The sequence below is a fragment of the Tamandua tetradactyla genome, chromosome 25, assembly GCF_023851605.1.
Source record: "Tamandua tetradactyla isolate mTamTet1 chromosome 25, mTamTet1.pri, whole genome shotgun sequence".
Taxonomy (NCBI): domain Eukaryota; kingdom Metazoa; phylum Chordata; class Mammalia; order Pilosa; family Myrmecophagidae; genus Tamandua; species Tamandua tetradactyla.
In genome coordinates this window covers 39,487,498-39,490,108 of record NC_135351.1, presented here as the reverse complement: position 1 = coordinate 39,490,108, position 2,611 = coordinate 39,487,498, and the positions used below count along the sequence as shown (strand labels likewise).

The window sequence follows — 2,611 nt, the reverse complement described above, 5'->3', positions numbered from 1 at the left end:
CACTTGAATATGAAAGTATCTCAAGCATGTTTTGTGGTTCATCAATCCACCCCCGCCAACTTTCAACCCCCAACTGAATGTTTTGGAGGCACCTCAGAAGATACATTTTTTAATCTAAAATGAAGAATTGCATTTTTGTCCCCATTTTAAATTTCCAACTGCATTCACAAGCTCCAGGCCCCAGCACTCTTGGAGTTGGTGTCACCTTTCCCTTCCCATTCTCTTTATCTCCTGCTCATCCCCATAACCATCCCCACCCACCAGCAACATGACCACGAGGACTCCTAATGTGTCTTTCTCCTTCCAGCCTTTGCCAAACCAGCGCATCCTCAGGTCACAGGAATTGGTTGTCACCCTCTTCTGCTTAAAAAGTGTCTAAAGCTAAGTGTCTACTCCCTCATCCTCCAGGTAAGCACTTGAAGCTCTAATGACAAAAGACTGTGGGAGTTCTCTGCACTGGTTTTGCCTCCCATCTCTCCTTCTTTGCATGTGTTGATCTCCCTCCCTGGGATGCTTCTCTTGCCTTTTGATGCTGGCAACACCTAACATCTTTTAAGACCCTCCCAGAAGATTCTCTGATCCCAGTACAGGAAGAAGCAAGAGCTCTTTGCTCAGGGCTACCTCTGTACCTGGTACACACTTTTTGAATTGTGTGGTAATTATTGAATAGACTGGTAATTATTTTAATTTTCCTCTTCTTTTGCCTACCAGGCAGAGCTCCTTGAGGACAGAGGCTGTCTTTTCATGTCTGAACTCCCAAGAAGTTAGGGTACAGCCTTGAATATGGGGTATTCAGCAATGATGATGAGAAAATGGGTGAGTAAATAAACAGTGACACCATTTTCACAGCCACCACTTTGACTTACTCTTCTATATCATGTGCAAGCAGCTCCCTGCCTACTTACAGTAATTGTAGCTTGGTAACTACTCACTCAGAGAAGGCCTGCAGAAGTTTCTGGGCTAAACTGTAAGATCCAGGTGTTGCCTATTCTTCTGCTTGTACTTGAAAGTAAAATACCTGGCCTCCTGCCTCTTCTTTGCTCTGGTCTGGCAAACTCCTTCTTGCCATTATCTATAATTCATCCTTCCTTTGAGGTCTAAATTTTTCCTTCTCTAAGATGCCTTCCCAGCTACTTGCCCTCTCACCCCCACCTCTGATTATCTAGTCCTCTGTGGCTCTGAAGAGGTTCATGGCATGTGCTCACTGGTGCGTTCACATGTCCTTCCATGGGAACATCCTGCCTCCTCAGCAATGGTAGAAGGTTCTTGAGGATCCAAGACACAGTAGATGTTTGCCAAGTAAGTGAGCAAAGAAAGAACAAGAGTCAATAATTGTTCATAGTGGTAATGAGATAAATATCTCAATACACTGAGCTGATGGTAACTAGCACACCTGAGTACTAGCATACACCAGATGCCAGGTGTTGTGCTAAACTGCTGACATGCGGCATCCCCTTTGACCCTCAGATCAACTCTCCAAGGCTGGTGCCACAGGTGAAGGCAGCACAGCCTGGTGATTGAGAACCAACTCTCTGGATCCAGCAATCTGAGTGGCATTCCTAATTTGGTCACTTCACTCTGTCTCTGGGAGACCCTAAATTATTGGCTCTCTCTGTACCTCTATTTCCCATTCTGTAAAGTGGACCTAATGATAGCACATACCTTGTAGGTCTTCATGAAGATCGGAAGAGATCATGTATGTCAATCACTTGGCAAAGTCCCGACCACAATACCAATAAAGACTCGGCTATTATAATCTATTTTGTGCAGTTAGAAAAACTGACACTAGAAAATAAATGGCCCAAGGTCACTGAAAGGTAAGTGTACTGGTGGGGTGAATGTATGGAAAGTTCAGGGGAGTTCAAACTGTAAAATGACAATGCTGAGTCAGGATATACTGAAAGACAGAGCCTCAGAGACAACCCCGTTGGCTGGTATCTGGCCAAGTGCATTGATGGAAGCTTCTAGAATGCAGTGGTCCTGAGTGCAAGAGCCCTGGAACCAAGGGTCAGCAGTGCCAAAAAGGAGGCTGCGTTCTAGATCAGGGTCACACAGCCCCTTGTGAGGCACAGAAGGCTGAACCTGGAGGCCAGGGAGATGGAGAGGGACTTAAAGAGAGATGAGGGGCTGTCCCCAGGCCCCGGAAAGCTGAGCTTGCCAGAAGAACCTAGGACAAAGGAATGTCCTCAATGACGACAGAATGTGTTCATCTGAACGCACAAGAATCCGGGTGAGATTTTTCTCAACAGTCCTCAGTCTGTGTCCCCTAGTTCTTCACCCTGGGTATGGGGTGGTTATGTGCTCAAGCCAGTCCCCAGGCCAGTCCTCAGGCCATCACCTCCATCAAGCCCAAGAAGTGCAGTGTCCAGGGTCCCGGGTGCATTAGGGGGCCACAGAAATATTTTCATTTCAATTTATTTTAAAATCAAAGGATAAAAAGAGTCCAAAATGACAACTCTAACAGGGGTGATAGTCACTTTTTTACCAACGCAGCCCTCAAATGTAATTCTCACTATTTTTAAGGAAGAAGTGGTACACAAAGGCACAAGGACCTCCAGCCACAGAAGTCCAGCTGCTGGCCTGCCAGGCTTGTAAGCAGGAATCCTGGGGT

General features: G+C 46.2%; 1 long non-coding RNA gene across 1 annotated transcript; it reads left to right on the top strand.

The window, feature by feature from the left end:
* Positions 1 to 305: 305 nt before the first annotated feature.
* Positions 306 to 1,262, top strand: LOC143669182 (uncharacterized). Its single transcript, XR_013168769.1, has 3 exons — positions 306 to 408; positions 712 to 816; positions 1,167 to 1,262. It is a non-coding gene; the product is annotated as an uncharacterized LOC143669182 (long non-coding RNA).
* Positions 1,263 to 2,611: the final 1,349 nt, after the last annotated feature.